The 21,685-nt window shown below is 43.0% G+C and overlaps 1 protein-coding gene across 4 annotated transcripts in view; it reads left to right on the top strand.

The window, feature by feature from the left end:
* Window positions 1-21,685, top strand: part of LOC106613181 (glutamate receptor 4) — a 165,563-nt gene that overhangs the window by 4,509 nt on the left and 139,369 nt on the right. The gene's annotated exons all lie outside the window — the stretch shown is intronic.

Raw genomic sequence — 21,685 nt, 5'->3', positions numbered from 1 at the left:
TGGTGATGCTTGGAGACGGAGTGCGCTGCTTAGACCACTGCCCCACCGCAGTTCACAATGATCTAGCAAGCCGCGAGAATACTGTGAATACTGATGATACCTGATGGTAATAACGCATAATTGTTCATTATTTAGCTTTAAGCCTTCCCCAAACCATAGCCCTGACCTTAACCACTTGGAAATAATCCCTAAATGTAACTATTGATTGTGGAAACAAATCCATACAATTACATATAGGGGTATTATTTTGAATGGTACAGTGCCTTCAGAAAGTATTCATACCCCTTGACTTATTCCACATTTAGTTATGTCTTTTCTTACCCATCTACACACAATTCCCCATAATGACAAAGTGAAAACATGTTTTTAGAACTGTTTGCAAATGTATTGAAAATTAAATATCTAATTTACATATGTACATATTACATATTCACACCCATGAGTCAATACATGTTAGAATCACCTTTGGTGGCGATTACAACTGTGAGTCTTTCTCAGTAAGTCTCTAACAACTTTGCACTCCTGGATTGTACAATATTTGCCAATTATTTATTTTTTAATTCTTCAAGCTCTGTCAAATTGGTTGTTCATCATTGATAGACAACCATTTTTAGGTCTTGCCATAGATTTTTCAAGTAGATTTAAGTCAAAACTGTAACTTGGCTACTCAGTATCATTCACTGGCCTTGTGTTTTTGGTTATTTTCCTGCTGAAGGTGAATTCATCTCCCAGTGTCTGGTGGAAAGCAGACTGAACCAGAATTTCCACCAGGATTTTTCCTGTGCTTAGCTCCATGCCATTTATTTTTTATCATTTAAATCTCTCCAGTCCTTAATGATTACAAGCATACCCATAACATGATGCAGCCACCACCATGCTTGAAAATACGGAGAGTGGTACTCAGTAATGTGGTGTATTGGATTTGCCCCAAACATAACACTTTGTATTCAGAACAAAAAGTGAATTGCTTTAGTCATAAAAAAATTATGTAATACACCATTATTGCACACAGAGTGTGTCCATGCAACTTATTATGTGACTTGTTAAGCACATGTTCACTCCTGAACTTATTTAGGCTTGCCATAGCAAAAGGTGTAATATATTTGCTGGGAGTCAGGAAGCAGGTGCACAAGGTGAGTTTAATAATAATAAAAGGCAGATAAACAAAACAAGAGAAGCATACTAAAAGAGACAAAACCAATACTGCCTGATGACTGAGGCTACTGAGGGCTAAATAAAGGGAAAGTAATCTAGGTGATGACGTCCAGGTGTGCGTAATAATGGGGAGCAGGTGCGTGTAAGGATGGTGCCAGGACCAGTGGTTAGTAGACCGGTGATGTTGAGCACTGGACAGGGGGTGCGGGAGTAGGCGTGACAAAGGGGTTGACTCAAGACATTTCACCTTTTAATATTTTATTAATTTGTAAAAATGTGTATAAACAGAATTCCACTTTGACATTTAGGGGTATTTTGTGTAGGCCAGTGACAAAAAATTGTAATTTAATCCATTTTAATTTCAGGCTGTAACACAACTAAATGTGAAAAAAGTTAAGGGTGTGAATACTTTCTGAAGGCACTGTATATCGTATCGTTTTGACAATATTGCAAGTTTTATTTCCCTGACCAATCAAAACTTGTTTTCTCATGTTCTATCTTGTCTCTCTGCAGCAGACATATGGTGAGCAATGTGTTTGGAACATCAAATCGCAATGAAATCACAGTATCGAATCACAATACATATTGTATAGAATCATGAGAATCACAATACATACTGTATAGAATCTTGAGAATCACAATACATATTGTATAGAAACATGAGAATCACAATACATATTGTATAGAAACATGAGAATCACAATACATATTGTATAGAAACATGAGAATCACAATACATACTGTTTAGAATCATGAGAATCACAATACATATTGTATAGAAACATGAGAATCACAATACATATTGTATAGAATCATGAGAATCACAATACATATTGTATAGAAACATGAGAATCACAATACATATTGTATAGAAACATGAGAATCACAATACATACTGTATAGAATCATGAGAATCACAATACATATTGTATAGAAACATGAGAATCACAATACATACTGTATAGAATCATGAGAATCACAATACATATTGTATAGAAACATGAGAATCACAATACATATTGTATAGAATCATGAGAATCACAATACATACTGTATAGAATCATGAGAATTACAATACATATTGTATAGAAACATGAAAATCACAATACATACTGTATAGAATCATGAGAATCACAATACATATTGTATAGAAACATGAGAATCACAATACATATTGTATAGAATCATGAGAATCACAATACATACTGTATAGAATCATGAGAATCACAATACATATTGTATCGGCACCTAAGTATCGTGATAATATTATATTGTGAGGTCCCTGGCAATTCCCAGGACTAAACCTAAACCTTTGATATGATTCTATTTTAACCCTATATCCTGTAACCACGTGGATTTAATGCATAAAAAAATAGACGGCGAATTTCGAAGGGAAATTATGAGATCTTGACGGACTGGGCTGCCATTGTGTGCCCAGTGGTGCTGATATGAAACAAGGACTGTTGGGGACTCTGTGTGATAAAACAGTGTTGTTTGGTATCACTCTCTCACTATCTTGCTCTCTCTCTTTCTGTCTCTGTCTCTCAGACTGTGTGAAAGCTGGATAATTACAGACTAATGTTCCACGGTATACCGAAACTTCTGTACTTTTTCAATACTAGAACATGAAAAATGGTTCGGTACTAGAATTTTTGTTACATTCGGTATTTCTATCAAATGTATCTAGTGTCCTTTACTCATTGAGTGTGGATGAAGTTTGTCTATCAGCGCAGCCGATGTCCCCCTATAGCGCGAGCGTGCTGTGCCTGCTACACTTAGTCATTGGTAGCTGTAGTCTGTCCTGAGGAACCACTGAACTCACTGGGAGTCTGGGCTGCATCATGTTAACTCCCCTCTCATACTGTCTCTAGTCTGTCCTGAGGAACCACTGAACCCACTGGGAGTCTGGGCTGCATCATGTTAACTCCCCACTCATACTGTCTCTAGTCTGTCCTGAGGAACCACTGAACTCACTGGGAGTCTGGGCTGCATCATGTTAACTCCCCTCTCATACTGTCTCTAGTCTGTCCTGAGGAACCACTGAACCCACTGGGAGTCTGGGCTGCATCATGTTAACTCCCCACTCATACTGTCTCTAGTCTGTCCTGAGGAACCACTGAACTCACTGGGAGTCTGGGCTGCATCATGTTAACTCCCCTCTCATACTGTCTCTAGTCTGTCCTGAGGAACCACTGAACCCACTGGGAGTCTGGGCTGCATCATGTTAACTCCCCACTCATACTGTCTCTAGTCTGTCCTGAGGAACCACTGAACTCACTGGGAGTCTGGGCTGCATCATGTTAACTCCCCTCTCATCCTGACTCTAGTCTGTCCTGAGGAACCACTGAACTCACTGGGAGTCTGGGCTGCATCATGTTAACTCCCCTCTCATCCTGTCTCTAGTCTGTCCTGAGGAAGCACTGAACTCACTGGGAGTCTGGGCTGCATCATGTTAACTCCCCTCTCATCCTGTCTCTAGTCTGTCCTGAGGAACCACTGAACTCACTGGGAGTCTGGGCTGCATCATGTTAACTCCCCTCTCATACTGTCTCTAGTCTGTCCTGAGGAACCACTGAACTCACTGGGAGTCTGGGCTGCATCATGTTAACTCCCCTCTCATCCTGTCTCTAGTCTGTCCTGAGGAACCACTGAACTCACTGGGAGTCTGGGCTGCATCATGTTAACTCCCCTCTCATCCTGTCTCTAGTCTGTCCTGAGGAACCACTGAACTCACTGGGAGTCTGGGCTGCATCATGTTAACTCCCCTCTCATACTGTCTCTAGTCTGTCCTGAGGAACCACTGAACTCACTGGGAGTCTGGGCTGCATCATGTTAACTCCCCTCTCATCCTGTCTCTAGTCTGTCCTGAGGAACCACTGAACTCACTGGGAGTCTGGGCTGCATCATGTTAACTCCCCTCTCATCCTGACTCTAGTCTGTCCTGAGGAACCACTGAACTCACTGGGAGTCTGGGCTGCATCATGTTAACTCCCCACTCATGCTGAACAGAAGTTAACACACTTGAATAATGCAACACGACACGTATAAATGTTGAAACTGTTCATTACTGCCAGCAAAATAATGTCTTGAACACTTTACAATGCAATGAAGCACAGGTAGCTTCCAGCTTTGTAGGCTAACTTTCCTTGCTAGCATAAAGCTGAATATAACAATTTAAGAGCAATTCACTACCATAATACTTTTTTGTGATAGCATGCAAACCATAAAGCAAAATATGCTGACTTCAAAAAGGATTGTCACCAAAAACAATAATTGCCAAAAATCTTTATTTGATAATTTGTCTCCCTCACCTCAGTCACGTCTATCCTTCATATTTATATCCTTCATATATATATATATATATATATGAAGGATATAAATATGAAGGATAGACGTGACTATATATATACAGTTGAAGTCGGACGTTCACATACACCTTAGCCAAATACATTTAAACTCAGTTTTTCACAATTGCTGACATTTAATCCGCGTAAAAAATCCCTGTTTTAGGTCAGTTAGGATCACCACTTTATTTTAAGAATGTGAAATGTCAGAATAATAGTAGAGAATTATTTATTTCAGCTTTTATTTCTTTCATAACATTCCCAGTGGGTCAGAAATTTACATACACTCAATTACTATTTGGTAGCATTGCCTTTAAATTGTTTAACTTGGGTGAAACGTTTTGGGTAGCCTTCCACAAGTCAGGTGAATTTTGGCCCATTCCTCCTGACAGAGCTGGTGTAACTGAGTCAGGTTTGTAGGCCTTCTTGCTTGCACACGCTTTTTCAGTTCTGCCCACAAATGTTCTATAGGATTGAGGTCAGGGCTTTGTGATGTCCACTCCAATACCTTGACTTTGTTGTCCTTAAACCATTTTGCCACAACTTTGGAAGTGTGCTTGGGGTCATTGTCCATTTGGAAGACCCATTTGTGACCAAGCTTTAACTTCCTGACTGATGTCTTGAGATGTTGCTTCAATATATCCACGTAATTATCCTGCCTCATAATGCCATCTATTTTGTGAAGTGCAACAGTCCTTCCTGCAGCAAAGCACCCCCACAACATGATGCTGCCACCCCTGTGCTTCATGGTTTGGATGGTGTTCTTCGGCTGCAAGCATCCCCCTTTTTCCTCCAAACATAACAATGGTCATTATGGCCGAACAGTTCTATTTTTGTTTCATCAGACCAGAGTACATTTCTCGAAAATGTACGATCTTTGTCCCCATGTGCAGTTGCAAACCATAGTCTGGCTTTTTTATGGCGGTTTTGGAGCACTGGCTTCTTCCTTGCTGAGCGGCCTTTCAGGTTATGTCGATATAGGACTCGTTTTTACTGTGGATATAAATACTTTTGTACCTGTTTCCTGCAGCATCTTCACAAGGTCCTTTGCTGTTATTCTGGAATTGACAGCTGCGTGGTCCCATGGTGTTTATAGTTGCGTACTATTGTTTGTATAGATGAACGTGGTACCTTCAGGTGTTTGGAAATTGCTCCCGAGGATGAACCAGACTTGCGGAGGTCTACAATTTTTTGGGGGCTGATTTCTTTTGATTTTCCCATGATGTCAAGCAAAGAGGCATTCAGCTATATGTAGGCCTTGAAATACATCCACAGGTACACCTCCAATTTACTCAAATTATGTCAATTAGCCTTTCAGAAGCTTCTAAAGCCGTTACATCATTTTCTGGAATTTTCCAAGCTGCTTAAAGGCACAGTCAAATTAGTGTATGTAAACTTCTGACTCACTGGAATTGTCATACAGTGAATTATAAGTGAAATAATCTGTAAACAATTGTTGGAAAAATGACTTGTGTCATGCAGAAAGTAGATCTCCTAACCAACTTGCCAAATCTATTGTTTGTTAACAAGAAATTTGTGGACTGGTTGAAAATCAAGTTTTAATAATGACTCCAACCTAAGTCTATGTATACTTCCGACTTCAACTGTGTATATATATACACTACCGTCCAAAGTTTGGGGTGTGGCGGATGAATCAGAATTAGTTGGGTAACATAGATAATTAAGATGTTTTATTAGCATAATATGTTTATGTGAGATACTTGTCATTAGAAAGTATCCCTTTGGACTCTGGTGACTTTTAGTTGCACTTTTCCCTTAGCTGGGGCTCAGTCACTTGGGGCCCAGAGAGGGGAGAGGTCAGGCTTCTCTTTTACATGTCCCTGAAGAGGACAGAATGGAACATTGTCTTCATATGTGAATGTGTCTTTACCTATTCTTAACCTCTATGGGACCGGCGGGACGAATTCGTCCCACCTACGTAACAGCCACTGCCATCCTGTGGCGCGATTTTCAAAATCTTCAAAATCATATTACTTCAATTTCTCAAACATATGACTATTTTACAGCCATTTAAAGATAAGACTCTCGTTAATCTAACCACACTGTCCGATTTCAAAAAGGCTTTACAACGAAAGCAAAACATTAGATTATGTCAGCAGAGTACCAAGCCAGAAATAATCAGACACCCATTTTTCAAGCCAGCATATAATGTCACCAAAACCCAGAAGACAGCTAAATGCAGCACTCACCTTTGATGATCTTCATCAGATGACAACCCTAGGACATTATGTTATACAATACATGCATGTTTTGTTCAATCAAGTTCATATTTATATCAAAAACCAGCTTTTTACATTAGCATGTGACGTTCAGAACTAGCATACCCCCCGCAAACTTACGGGGAATTCGCTAACATTTTACTAAATTACTCACGATAAACGTTCACAAAAAGCATAACAATTATTTTAAGAATTATAGATACAGACCTCCTCTATGCACTCGATATGTCCGATTTTAAAATAGCTTTTTGGTGAAAGCACATTTTGCAATATTCTAAGTACATAGCCCAGGCATCACGGGCTCGCTATTTAGACACCCGGCAAGTTTAGCACTCACCATAATCATATTTACTATTATAAAAATGTCATTACCTTTTGTTGTCTTCGTCAGAATGCACACCCAGGACGTCTACTTCAATAACAAATGTTGGTTTGGTCCAAAATAATCCATCGTTATATCCGAATAGCGGCGTTTTGTTCGTGCGTTCCAGACACTATCCGAAATAGTAAAGAAGTGTCGCGCGCTTGGCGCAATTCCTGACAATAAAATTCAAAGTATTCAATTGCCGTACGTCGAAGCATGTCAACCGCTGTTTAAAATCAATTTTTACGTCATTTTTCTCGTAGAAAAGCGATAAAATTCCGACAGGGAATCTCCTTTTCGGCAAACAGAGGAAAAAATCCCAAAGGCGGGGGCGGTCGGGGTCACGCGCATAAGCTAGTGTCTCTTGATGGGCCACTTGAGAAAGGCGATAATGTGTTTCAGCCTGGGGCTGGAATGACGACATTCTCTTTTTTCCCGGGCTCTGAGAGCCTATGGACGACGTGGGAAGTGTCACGTTAGAGCAGAGATCCTTAGTAAATGATAGAGATGGCAAAGAAGTTCCAGAAATGGTCAGACAGGCCACTTCCTGTAAAGGAATCTCTCAGGTTTTGACCTGCCATTTGAGTTCTGTTATACTCACAGACACCATTCAAACAGTTTTAGAAAATTTAGGGTGTTTTCTATCCATATGTAATAAGTATATGCATATTCTAGTTACTGAGTAGGAGTGGTAACCAGATTAAATCGGGTATGTTTTTTATCCAGCCGTGTCAATGCTGCCCCCTAGCCCTAACAGGTTAACCCCTGGTCGGGCTCCAGCGGACATCCAGCGAAAAATCCTATCGCCATTAGCATAACGAAATTTAACATTTTTTTTTCTCCAAATAAAGGACTATGTTATATTGTTTTATAGATACACCTCTCCTGAATCGAACCACGTTGTCCGATTTCAAAAAGGCTTTACAGCAAAAGCAAAACATTAGATTATGTTAGAGGAGTATATCGTAAAAGTAGCCACATAGCCATTTTCCGACCAACCACATGCATCACAAATAACCAAAAAACAGCTAAATGCAGCACTAACCTTTGACAATCTTCATCAGATGACACTCCTAGGACATCATGTTACACAATACATGCATTCTTTTGTTCGATAAAGTTCATATTTATATATAAAAACAGCATTTTACATCGGCGCGTGACGTTGACTAACTATTTTCCCTCAAATGCATCCGGTGAACCAGCGCTACAATTTACTAAATTACTATTCGAAAACATTTTTAAAATGTAATATTGCCATTCTAAGATTTATAGATGAATATCTCTTGAAAGCACCTGTAATGCCAGATTTAAAAATAACTTTACTGGGTAATCACACTTTGCGATAAAAGGGGATGCAATACTCAGAAAAATAGGCTACCGTTACAGGTCAGCGCCATCTTGGAACAATCGCATATCAAATCTACTCTTGTATACTATTGTCAATAATCCCTTACCTTTGATTATCTTCATCAGAAAGCACTTCCAGGAATCCCAGGTCCACAACAAATGTATTTTCGTTCGAAAAAGTTAATCCTTTACGTCCCAATAGCTTGTTCTTGTTAGCGCGTTCTGAAGGCTGCTCCAAAAGCTCCGTCGGCCGCGGGACTCCTCTTTCAATAAAATGCATTTTTTATTTATTTAGGTTCGTTCAAACATGTCAAACGTTTTATAAAATAAATCTTTAGGGCCTTTTTTAACCAGAGCTCCAATAACATTCAAGGGGGACGATTGCATTGTCTTTCAAAACGTTTCGAAAGGGGAGGGTAGCCAGGGGCGCCGGCGTCATAATGGTGATGGCCCTCCTCATGTGACCACGTTCCACAGACTCTCATTGTGTCAGTTTTCACAGTAGAAGGCTCAAACTACTTTGTAAAGACTGGGGACATCTAGTGGAAGCAATAGGAAGTGCTCAATGAACCATTGCTCACGGTGTGATTTATAGGGAAAGTGATGAAGTTGAGTTCGCAATTCAGAATTCCACTTCCTGTTACGATCTGTCTCAGGGTTTTGACTGCCATATGAGTTCTGTTATACTCACAGACACCATTCAAACAGTTTTAGAAACTTTAGGGTGTTTCCTATCCACAAGTATTAATTATATGCATATCCTAGCTTCTGAGTTTGCGTAGGAGGCCGTTTAAAATGGGCACACATTTTTTTCAAAAATCGCTGTAGCGCCCCCTATCCTAGGCGACCGTCAAGTGGTTAAACCATGTGAAGGGATGGCGTGATTAATGGGGAACCAATTATTTGTCTCCACAATGTCTGTGCGCAAGTCACTCCCCTCAGTGAGCTTGTCCAGGAGTGGGATCAAGAGGGGGTTTACTTGAGATGGGAGTATCTAGAGTTGACAATTGATATATGCCATTGGATGAGATGGTGTTTTTGTACTATGAAGTACCAGGAACGAGATTAGAACCTCGTCATTAGGGACTAAACTGAACAATAATTTATAGCGAATGTTATCTGGCTAAGGGATACTCCTTTCTAAAGTAGAAGGTCCCTATGTGAACGGTTCCTAAGATCTGTTGTTCGTCATGTACGTTGAGAGGGGTGGATCTTGGGTATAAAAGATCTTTGTACTTTTGTGTAATCACTTTTTCAATAGTTCATTAGAGATAGTGCATCATTGAAAGTCAAAGGGCTTTTGCAAAAGCATCTTAATTATTGAAAATGTAGTTTACGTATAACTCTGACTGGTGTGTGAAGTTTGTAACTCTCCTCATTTGGTAATGCAGAAATTAGCCACCACAGGGGTCACTTAGAAATGTCCTTGTTTTTGAAACATATGATCCAACTCGTGTTGTAGATAAATCAGAACAGATTTTTCCTCCTCTGAAAGACTTTCAACAGGACCAACTTTTTATTATTTCCTTATTTTTCCCCCCTGTGATTGCAAATGACAGACAGGCAATAATCTTCAAAAAGTACATAGGTCCACCATCTCCCCCATACCACCCATTCCCTGTGGGCCTGAAAACAAAGAAAGTAATACAAAAAAGATGAAAATACACTACCGTTCAACAGTTTGGGGTCATTTAGAAATGTTCTTGTTTTTGAAAGAAAAGCAAATTTTTTTGTCCATTAAAATAACCTCAAATTGATCAGAAATACAGTGTAGACATTGTTAATGTTGTAAATGACTATTGTAGCTGGAAACGGCAGATTTTTATAGAATATCTACATAGGCATACAGAGGTCCATTATCAGCAACCATCACTCCTGTCCAATGGCATGTTGTGTTAGCTAAATCAAGTTTAGCATTTTAAATGGCTAATTGATCATTAGAAAACCATTTTGCAATTATGTTAGCACAGCTGAAAACGTATTAAAGAAGCAATAAAACTGGCCTTCTTTAGACTAGTTGAGTATCTGGAGCATCAGCATTTGTGGGTTCGATTACAGGCTCAAAATGGCCAGAAACAAACTCGTCAGTCTATTGTTGTTCTGAGAAATGAAGGCTATTCCATGTGAGAAATTGCCAAGAAACTGAAGATCTGGTACAATGCTGTATACTACTCCCTTCACAGAACAGAGCAAACTTGCTCTAACCAGAATAGAAAGAGGAATGGGAGGCCCTGGTGCACAACTAAGCAAGAGGACAAGTACATTAGAGTGTCTAGTTTGAGAAACAGACACCTCACAAGTCCTCAACTGGCAGCTTCATTAAATAGTACCCGCAAAACACCAGTCTCAACGTCAACAGTGAAGAGGCAACTCTGGGATGCTGGCCTTCTAGGCAGATTAGCAAAGAAAAAGCCATATCTCAGACTGGCCAATAAAAAGAAAAGATTAAGATGGGCAAATTAATACAGACACTGGACAGAGGAACTCCGCCTAGAAGGCCAGCATCCCATCAACTTGCAACTTATTTTGTGACTTGTTAAGCAAATGTTTACTCCTGAACTTATTTAGGCTTCCCATAACAAAGGGGTTGAATACTTATTGATTCAAGACATTTCAGCTTTTGATTTTTTATGAATTTGTAAATATTTCTAAAAACATAATTCCACTTCGACATTATGGTGTATTATGTGTAAGCCAGTAACACATCTCAATGTAATCATTTTTTAAATTCAGGCTGTAACACAACAAAATGTGGAAAAGGTTGAGGGGTGTGAATATTTTCTGAAGGCACTCTGTGTGTTGAGCGTTAGCTGAGATTGTTCTTCACAGAGTCAAATATACACTGAGCGTACAAAACTTTAGGAACACTATCGTAATGATGAGTTGCAAAACCTTTTGCCCCCAGTTCAGCCTCAATTCATCAGGGCATGGACTACAAGGTGTCGAAAGCGTTCCACAGGGATGCTGGTCCATGTTGACTCCAATGCTTCCCACAGTTGTGTCATGTTGGCTGAATGTCCTTTGGGTGGTGGACCATTCTTTATACACATGGGAAACTGTAGAGCGTGAAAAACCTGCAGCTTTGCAGTTCTTGACTCACTCAAACCGGTGCACATGCCACCTACTACTATACCCTGTTCAAATGCACTTAAATCTATTGTCTTCTTCAGACCCCCTTTTTATTTGCACTGACTCCCTTGCACTGGGTCGATGTCATGTTTTGTACACAGTGTAATTATCTCTATGGTCAGTAAGGGGAGTGGCCAGGATGTTAACAGAAATACTCTTCATAAAAAATATTCAATACCAACCAAAAATCAATGCGTGATTGTGTGGAGCGTGCCTTACTACGCCAAGTGAAAGACCTGTCATTAGGAAACTTTACTCTTCAAATATCTGTAAAACCTTTCTATACCTTTCTATAAACTGCCTCAAACTTGTCTTCACAGAAGTTGACTGTCCCGGAAGCTATCTATCAATTAAATGATTCAGAGCAATATTCTAATCCCCACCTATTGTAAGTAAATCATTAGGGAACTTGGTTAGCCAATGGAGAATACACTTGTCCAAATATTCAAGTAACTGATCATTTTTTAAGTTTCAAATTGTACCCAGCAATTTTAGTAATAATAAATGTAATTGTTGATTACAGGAAAAATAAAGTGACCAGAAGGGTAACAATCTGAGTGCAAAAAACTGCCATTGAGATTATTCTTTAGAGTGCTGACTCATTGTAATGAACACGATGGGAGACAGAGAGCTGGGTTCAAGCACAGGGCGCAGCAGGTGTTTATTGTAAAGGACCACAGGAGGAGGCAAGTAGCTGGGTCCAGGGGCAGGCAGAAGGTCATACACAGGGGTTGCAAACAGGCAACAGTACAGGCAGGGAAAAGGCTCGTAACGTCATCCGGGAGATCAGGCAATAGGTTGATAAAGGATATCCGATAGGCGAAAGTACAGGCAGGGAATAGGCAAAAACTATCATACACAGGAGGAGAAAATTGCAGAAAACCAGAGCTCCGAATAGAAGTGTGCCACAAAACAAACAATACCTCACAATGATGGGGTGCAAAGAACTGAACTAAATAGTGTGTGATGATGACATACAGGTGTGTGAACAGGTGATCAGAATTCAGGTGATGTGGTTGAGAGTGTAAGTTGGAAGCAGACGTCACAGTAGCCTCCCCCCCCCCCCTCCACGGTGGCCTAGGAAGCTGAGCAGGGGGCCTCCCCCGGAGACGTGGAGCTGACGGTGGAAAGCCAGAATCATGGCTGGTTCGAGGATGTCCTGGGCGGGTACCGTTCTTTGGGTCTGTACCCCTCCCAATCCACCAGGTAGTGGATGCAACCACCCAGGCTCTTGGATTCAAGGAGGGCTTGGACGGAATCAGCCGGTACACCGCCTTTGTCAAATGGAGGGGGTGCACCACTGGAGGATGGAGAGGGCTGTACATCACAGGCTTTAGAAGGGACACATGGAAGGATGAGGAGATCCGGTAATGGCGGGGCAACTGGAGATGGTAGGTGACAGGATTGATGCGGTGTGTTATTTTGAAGGGACCAATGAACCGGGGACCAATGAACCGGGGACTGAACTTTTTTCAGGGGTCACGAAGCCGGATGGCCTGGGTAGAGAGCCACATATGTTGCCCAGGGTGAAAGAGTGGAGGAGGTTGGCGAACCGTTTCTGGGAGAGGGAAGCTTGATGCCTGTGCTGATGTGTGGTCTCCCAAACCTGCTCTCTCCAATGAAACCACTCAATCATCGACGGCAGGCACAGTTCCGGGCTCTGCCTCCCATGGGAACATGGGGGGTTGGTATCTGAGGACACTCTGAAAAAGAGTGAGATGGAGTGAGGAATGCACCAGGGAGTTCTCTGCGTTTTTGGCCCAGGCTAGATAAGAACTCAACTTGTGTGGTTGATGGGTGCAGTGTTGGTGAAGGTACTTCCCTATTTCCTGATTCAGGCGTTCCGTCTGCCCATTGGTTTGGGGATGGTATCTGGAGGATAGGCTGATGGAGACCCCCAGTCGGTTGCAGAAGGCTCGCCACACCCTGGAGACGAACTGGGGTCCCCGATCTGAAACAATGTCTTCCGGGATCCCATTCAGACGAAACACCCGTTGGACCTTGCACTTGGCCATTTCCATGGCATTAGATAGATGTGGAAAGGGGATGAGTTGGCACATCTTGGAGAACCGGTCCACTACCACTAGAATAGTAGTGAAGCCCGAAGAGTCTGGCAGATCAGTGAGGAAATCCATGGTAATGTGGGACCATGGTCTGTGTAGTGTAGGTAAAGGCTCGAGCTTACCTGTAGGTAGTTGGCGAGAGCTATTTGCCGATGCACAGATGGGACAGGAAAGAACGTAATCTTGGACGTCTGCTGTTAGGGATGGCCACCAGAATGTGCGTGTCAGTAGCTCTGTGGTCCGGGTGATCCCAGGCTGGCCAGAACTCAGCGAGGTATGGCACCACTGCATTAGTTGGGGTCTGACGGACACCAGAATGTAGGTCTTGCCTGCAGGGGTGTCTCGAGGTGCTGGGTTGTGGCGTAGGGCCTCTTGTACCACTGATTGGGTTTCCCACTGTATGGGTCCCACGACACAAGACTGAGGCAGGATGGGCTTGGGAGCTGGGTTAGAGGAAGGGGAATCAAATAGACGGATAAGGAATCAGCCTTCACATTTTTATTGCCAGGAAGATAGGTGACGGTGAAGTTGAAGCGGGTGAAGAAGAGTGCTCAGCAAGCCTATCTGGGGGTTGAGCCTCTTAGCACTTATTAAGTGCTCCAAATTGCGGTGGTCGGTAAGGACAAGAAATGGGTGATGAGCTCCCTCTAACCAGTGGCACCACAGTGTACAGGTTTTCTGACTGGTAAGAGCTGAGAGGGGAGCGGTTGTGCTGCTGCAGTTTCGGATGAACCGACGGTAGTAGTTGGAAAATCCTAGGAAACGTTGTAGTTCCTTTATGGTGGTAGGTTTGGGCCAGTTAAGACAGCCGTGACTTTGCCTTTGTCCATGTTAACCCCTCCTGGTGTCAACACGAAACCTAGGAAGGTTACCGTAGTAACGCGAAAGGCGCTCTTCTCAGCCTTGACATAAAGATGGTGATCCTGTAGCCATTGGAGGACCTGTTGCACATGCTGTGCGTGTTCTGCAATGGAGTGAGAGTAGATCAAGATATCGTCAATGTACACGATGAGGAACTGGTTGGTTCATGTCCTGGAAAACTTCATTCATGAAGGACTGGAAGACTGAGGGAGCATTGGTGAGACCATAGGGCGTAACCAGGTATTCGTAGTGACCCCTAACGATGATTAACACCGTCTTCCACTCATCCCCACTTCGGATACGGACCAGGTTGTAAGCACTACGTAGGTCCAGTTTGGAGTAGATGGTAGCCTGTCCAACTTGTTCTAGTGCGGCCGGAATCAGAGAAAGAGGCAAGCGATTCTTGATGGTAAGGTCATTGAGGGGTCGGTAATCTATGCAGGGACGGAGACTACCATCCTTTTTTTTTACAAAAAAAAAATGGATGCAGCCGGAGACGTGGATGGACGGATGAATCCCATGTTGAGGGCCTCTTCTATATAGGTGTCCATAGCCTCATTCTCTGGAATGGACAAGGGGTAGATCCGACCCTTAAGGGGCGATGCCCCAGGAAGGAGGTCGATCACACAGTCCTCCGGATGATGAGGGGGCAGAATGGACTGAGGACACTCTGGAACTGGGCATATACAGGTGGGATGTGGGTTGGAATGGCGGACTCCGATCCTTCTATAGAGGTGGCTTGAAGGGTAGATTGAAGCAGTTCGTGAAACAGGAGGGAGACCTTGACAGCAGTTCCCTTTGCCACCAGGAGATGGCAGTGTCGTGAAGGCTTAGCCAGGGGTGACCGAGGATGAGGGGTTCTTTAGGCGAAGACAACACCATTAACTGAATGACCTCAGAGTGAAGGAGGCCAATCTGAGGAGTGATACTTTCGGGCATGCAAGTCACAAGACCAGTTCTGAGCGGTTGTCCATCCAGCACATTAATCCTAAAGGGAGGATTAACAGGGATTAGTTTGACTCTTAACTGTTGTGCCAATTGTTCATCAATTAAATTACCTGCGGCCCCCGAGTCCACTCGTCCCTCCACAAACTGAGTGACCCCATTAGCAGAAAGAGCCGGGATACCAAACTGCCTTTGGGTAATATTCAAAAACGTACAGGTGCTTAACCGGGTGGAAGTGGAGGGGTTGTGGTTAGCCCTTCGTGGGGGGGAGGGGGGCAGCTATTGAGTAGGGGGTTACTCTCTCCACAATAGAGGAACAGGGTTTCACGTGACCTCCGGAGTCTCTCAGCAGGCGTGAGAGGGGCACGGCCGAGCTGCATGGGTTCAGTGCTGTTGGACCATGGTGGACGAGAGAAGGGCGTGGAAGACTCGCAGGCCATGGGCGACTGTATAGGTCTGCAGTCCACCAGTAGGTTGCCAATGGATATGGACATCCAGACATCCAGAATCCTTGACATTTCTCTGGGGAGCCGTCGTATTTATTAGGCATGGATATGGGGGGAGATGAACAAGAGGAGTATGTGGCACTGGATATCGGTGAAGCAAGAACGTACTGGCGAAGGAGGTCGCAGAGTTCATCGATACGTTCCTCCTGTCGGGCTGGACGTAGCTGCAGCTCCGCTGAAATCCATCTGTCGTTTTTGGTGAGGTTTTCTGTAATGAACACGATGGGAGAGAGAGAGCTGGGTTCAAGCACAGGGCGCAGCAGGTGTTTATTAGTAAAGGACCACAGGAGGAGGCAGGTAGCTGGGTCCAAGGGCAGGCAGAAGGTCATACACAGGGGTTCCAAACAGGCAACAGTACAGGCAGGGAAAAGGCTCATAACGTCCTCCGGGAGATCAGACAATAGGTTGATAACAGGAAATCCGATAGGCTAAAGTACAGGCAGGGAATAGGCAAAAGGCTTCATTAGTGAGGCAGACAAAACTATCATATACGGGAGGAGTAAATTATGGGAAAAACAGAGCTCCGAATAGAAGTGTGTCACAAAACAAACAATACCTCACAAAGATGGGTGCGAAGAACTGAACTAAATAGTGTGTGATAATGACATACAGGTGTGTGAACAGGTGATCAGAATTCAGGTGATTGGGATCTGGAGAGTGAGCTGCGTTCAGGGGATATATGTGTTTGAGAGTGTGAGTTGGAAGCAGACGTTACATTCATGAACTGTGAGAGAGCCATAAATAATTTCCCCACTGCGATCTCCAGAAGTTGACGTCAGTAGAAATAGAATTAGACTCTTGAAAAAAACATACATCGGTTTGAAAGCTGTTTTGCGAATAATAATAATAAGGCTTTGTGCTTTCCATTATTTCTAGCATTGAGTCAGTCTCTCCTGTCTCTCTCACTGTGTGTGAATAACGTCATTAGCTCTTAAAGAGGTCTTATATAAGAAGAGATTGCTTGTTCTATGCAAATGTTGTTGATCAGAACAATAAATAAGTCCCAAATGTAAAGGAAACAGATTGTTTGTAATCTGCAGTCTCATGAAATCAGCCAAAACAAGCTCAATAACTCAATGCATTCACACATTCCTATTGAATATGCATTTACCTGTATTGTGAATAGACCTAGGCTACATCTTGATTTACCCAGTTTATCAATAGAGATTTACCATTCGAATGAATGATTACCATTAGGTTGTTTTGTTAGTTAGATTGGTAAAAGCAAAGTCAAATTGTTTGTATGATTATATCATTGATTCATTAATGCATATGTGGGTGAAAAATTGACATCAAACATTTAAAATGTAATTTTTATTTCACCTTTATTTAACCAGGCAGGCAAGTTGAGAACAAGTTCTCATTTACAATTGCGACCTGGCCAAGATAAAGCAAAGCAGTTCGACACATACAACAACACAGAGTTACACATAGAGTAAAACAAACATACAGTCAATAATACAGTAGAAAAATAAGTCTATATACAATGTGAGCAAATGAGGTGACATAAGGGAGGTAAAGGCAAAAAAGGCCATGGTGATGATATTGAACTCAAAAGATCTGTTTCCTTTTGGTATCGTGATGGTATAGAGTATCGTGATACTAAACCTGGTATCGATATCGAAGTGAAAATTCTGGTATCATGACAACACTATTACAGACTGACTGTCATACTGTGTGCTGTCCTGGGTGGGACATGGACTTGGCTGTGGTGTGTGTGTGTGTGTGTGTGTGTGTGTGTGTGTGTGTGTGTGTGTGTGTGTGTGTGTGTGTGTGTGTGTGTGTGTGTGTGTGTGTGTGTGTGGAACAGCAGTGGTGGATTAGTGTCTTATTGTCTGTAATTGTTAGAGCTGGAGAAAGGACTCTGCTGGAGATCCACTGTCTTATTCCATTACCATCCTCTCTCGCTCTCTCGATCTGGGAGATGTGAGGCAAGGTTTAGTTCCAGTCCACTTTAGATGGGGAGGAGACATTGGTAGATGGCAGACAGCATGACAGGGTCTCTCTCCAGTCACAGTAACAGGGTCTCTCTCAAGTCACAGTAACAGGGTCTCTCTCCAGTCACAGTAACATGGTTTCTCTCCAGACAGGGTGTCTCTCCTTTCACAGTAACAGGTACTTTCTACAGTCACAGTAACAGGATCTCTCTCCAGAGAGAATTTCACTCCAGTCACAGTAACAGGGTCTCCCTCCAGTCACAGTAACAGGGTCTCCCTCCAGTCACAGTAACAGGGTCTCTCTCTCCAGTCACAGTAACAGGGTCTCTCTCCAGACAGTCTCACTCACTCCAGTCACAGTAACAGGGTCTCCCTCCAGTCACAGTAACAGGGTCTCTCTCCAGACATGGTCTCACTCCAGTCACAGTAACAGGGTCTACCTCCAGTCACAGTAACAGGGTCTCTCTCCAGACATGGTCTCACTCCAGTCACAGTAACAGGGTCTCCCTCCAGTCACAGTAACAGGGTCTCTCTCCAGACATGGTCTCACTCCAGTCACAGTACCAGGGTCTACCTCCAGTCACAGGGTTTCTAACACACACACAGTTTGTTTTACTATCTTTGTGGGGACCAAGCAATTGATTCCTATCAAAAATCCTACTTTCCCTAACCCCTAACCCTAAACCTAACCCATCGCTCTAAGCCTTACCCTAACGCTAACCTTAACCCCAAACCCATAGCCCTAAACCTAACCCTAAGCCTAAAATAGGAAATGTCCACACATTTCCTTGTTTTACTATCCTTGTGAGGACTGCTGGTCCCCAAAAGGATAGTTAAACCAAACACACACACACACACACACACACACACACACACACACACACACACACACACACACACACACACACACACACACACACACACACACACACACACACACACACACCTCTCTCTGGGCTCATCAGGGGAGGAGTGTTTGGGAAATGAAGCGCTGCTCCTTGAACGTATCCGTCTGCTCCGACAGTTTTCCCTCTTTTTCCTGAGGCGGGGAATAACAAGCGGAACAATTTCATCTCACTCACTCTCTATCTCTTTTCCTCTCTCTATCGGTCTCTCTCTCTCTTTCTCTCTCTGAGTCTTTTACCTTCTTTCTCCTCTAAACAGCTGTGGTAAATCAATCTCTAAATGAAGCTCCGGCTCTTGCTCTGGTGTGACCGACATACAGAATGAAAATGGTAATTGTCTGACCTTCAGTAGTTCTCTGAAGCATCTCAGAGGCCTGAATCAACAATCAAGTATATCACTCCTTCATTCAGAAACAACAGATCTCAGGGTCACATGTTTTCATATTCAAGTATATCACTCCTTCATTCAGAAACAACAGATCTCAGGGTCACATGTTTTCATATTCAAGTATATCACTCCTTCATTCAGAAACAACAGATCTCAGGGTCACATGTTTTCATATTCAAGTATATCACTCCTTCATTCAGAAACAACAGATCTCAGGGTCACATGTTTTCATATTCACTCTTTTTTCAGTGTGTGTGTGTGTCTGCGTTTGTATGTGTGTGTTGTCTCATCTGTGTGATGTCTCTCAGTCAGTAGAAGGCTTCTTCCTTTGGATGCAGTATTTGTAGTCACTGGATTTTAGAGAACAGTAATGTATTAGCATGGAGAAGAGCCGCACTGAGCTACTTACTTTGTGTGTGTCTGTACGTGTGCTTGTGTGTGTGTGTGATCGACAACGATGACAAGGATATATTGACAGTAATGATGTTGATGATGGCGGATGATATATGATGGTGACGATGAAGAGGACAATAATGATGATGATGGTGGATCGTAGGTCGGGAAGCTGTTTGTTTATATTTGCTCTCATATCGTTTTTTGTTTTTTAATTCCCTCACATACGGTAGACCTTTCATGAAGGCATGCATGGCAGGATTGTGTTGATGATGTAATCATGGAGAATATATCTCTGTCTTGCCCATCCATTTAGGGAAACTAAATCAAATGTTATTTGTCACATGTTCCGAATACAACAGGTGCAGAAGACTTTACCGTGAAATGTTTACTTACGAGACTTTCCGAACATTGCAGTGTTAAAAAGTAAGAAAAATGAAAAATGTGCAAAAACTCAAAAAGGAAATAGTAATGATGAGAATAATGAGACTATAAACAAGGTGTAACAGGGCTATGAGGTAGAGGGGTTAGTGGGGATAGGAGGTAGTGGAAGTAGTGAAGGTAGTGGAGGTACGAGGTAGTGGAGGTACGAGGTAGTTGAGGTATGAGGTAGTGGGAGTATGAGGTAGTGGAGGTAGTGGGAGCATGAGGTAGTGGAGGTAGTGGAGGTACGAGGTAGTGGAGGTAGTTGAGGTAGTAGAGGTACGAGGTAGTGGAGGTAGCAGAGGTATGAGGTAGTGGAGGTACGAGGTAGTGGAGGTAGTTGAAGTAGTGGAGGTAAAAGGTAGTAGAGGTATGAGGTAGTGGAAGTATGGGGTAGTGGAGGTACGAGGTAGTGGAGGTAGTTGAAGTAGTGGAGGTAAAAGGTAGTAGAGGTATGAGGTAGTGGAAGTATGGGGTAGTGGAGGTAGTGGAGGTACGAGGTAGTGGAGGTATGAGGTAGTGGGGGTACGAGGTAGTGGAGGTAGTTGAAGTAGTGGAGGTATGAGGTAGTAGAAGTACAAGGTAGGGGAGGTAGTGGAGGTAGTGGAGGTATGAGGTAGTGGAGGTAGTGGGGGTATGAGGTTTTGGAGGTAGTGGGGGTACGAGGTAGTGGAGGTACGAGGTAGTAGAGGTACGAGGTAGTTGAGGTACTGGAGGTACGAGGTAGTGGAAGTAGTTGAGGTAGCGGAGGTATGAGGTAGTGGAGGTAGTTGAGGTAGTGGAGGTATAAGGTAGTAGAGGTATGAGGTAGTGGAAGTATGAGGTAGTGGAGGTAGTGGAGGTATGAGGTAGTGGAGGTATGAGGTAGTGGAGGTAGTTGAGGTAGCGGAGGTATGAGGTAGTGGAGGTACGAGGTACGAGGTAGTGGATGTACGAGGTAGTGGAGGTAGTTGAAGTAGTGGAGGTATGAGGTAGTAGAGGTACAAGGTAGGGGAGGTAGTGGAGGTAGTGGAGGTATGAGGTAGTGAAGGTAGTGGGGGTACGAGGTACTGGAGGTAGTGGGTGTACGAGGTACTGGAGGTAGTGGGGGTACGAGGTAGTGGAAGTAGTGGAGGTATGAGGTAGTGGAGGTAGTTGAGGTAGTGAAGGTACGAGGTAGTGAATGTAGCGGAGGTATGAGGTAGTGGAGTTAGTGGAGGTAGTGAGGGTATGCGGTAGTGGAGGTATAAGGTAATGGAGGTAGTGAAGGTGTGAGGTAGTTGAGATAGTTGGTTGTTCTTCTATCTCATCATCTTCACATCCCATATGTTGATATGACGTAGACCAGGGTTATTAGAGGTCAATACCTCACACTAGTCTGATGTAGACCAGGGTTATTAGAGGTTATTACCACACACTAGTCTGATGTAGACCTGGGTTATTAGAGGTTATTACCTCACACTAGTCTGATGTAGACCAGGGTTATTAGAGGTTATTACCACACACTAGTCTGATGTAGACCAGGGTTAGTAGAGGTTATTACCACACACTAGTCTGATGTAGACCAGGGTTATTAGAGGTTATTACCTCACACTAGTCTGATGTAGACCAGGGTTATTAGAGGTTATTACCACACACTAGTCTGATTTAGACCAGGGTTTTTAGAGGTTATTACCACACACTAGTCTGATGTAGACCAGGGT

The sequence above is a fragment of the Salmo salar genome, chromosome 09 (genome assembly GCF_965601325.2).
Source record: "Salmo salar chromosome 09, fSalSal1, whole genome shotgun sequence".
NCBI lineage: Eukaryota > Metazoa > Chordata > Actinopteri > Salmoniformes > Salmonidae > Salmo > Salmo salar.
Note: the sequence above shows the minus strand (reverse complement) of the source record. Positions and strands in the feature narration are given on the sequence as shown.